The sequence below is a fragment of the Schistocerca americana genome, chromosome X, assembly GCF_021461395.2.
Source record: "Schistocerca americana isolate TAMUIC-IGC-003095 chromosome X, iqSchAmer2.1, whole genome shotgun sequence".
NCBI classification, from domain to species: domain Eukaryota; kingdom Metazoa; phylum Arthropoda; class Insecta; order Orthoptera; family Acrididae; genus Schistocerca; species Schistocerca americana.
In genome coordinates, this window is record NC_060130.1 from 383,683,169 (window position 1) to 383,683,783 (window position 615).

Sequence of the window (615 nt, forward strand, 5' to 3'; positions counted from 1 at the left end):
CAGTGGCTCCAGAGTACATCACAATGACATGAATTAATATGCACAAGTTACCCTTCAACTTAATTTGCCAAATGGAGAACAATCTATAGTTACTGTACATAAAGCGTTGTAGTCAAGTAACTATATTGCAAATATTTGTCATGGATGCCTGTAAATATACCAACTGCAGAGTGGAACAGATTCCACAGCAAAGGTAAAAGGTAGTGAAACAATATTTAGTAACGATCAAGAAAAACCAAGGGGCAAGTAAAATCAACAGACTTACATTTGGAAACATTTTCAAGGCTACATCGATGAAAGCGACAACACCAGTGATAGCAGAAAATGGATTTCGTTCAACAGGCATTTTTTCATTGAATGAAAACGCGGTGCCTGAACATGAGTTCTTGCCAGTTAGTACGTCGTCGAGAAAAGAAAACAAATCAAAGGAACTTGAACTTCATCCTGTGTCACCTGCCGCTAGTCCAGTTCATGATAACATTTCTAGGCCAGATTCTTCTGTCTCATATCAGGAATTGTTGCCGTCTCTAAAGAAGTCTACACCAAAATATTTACCCAGGAAGCAGAAAGCGCTATTTTTACATCACCAGAAACAATAGGATTTTGGTTGCAGAA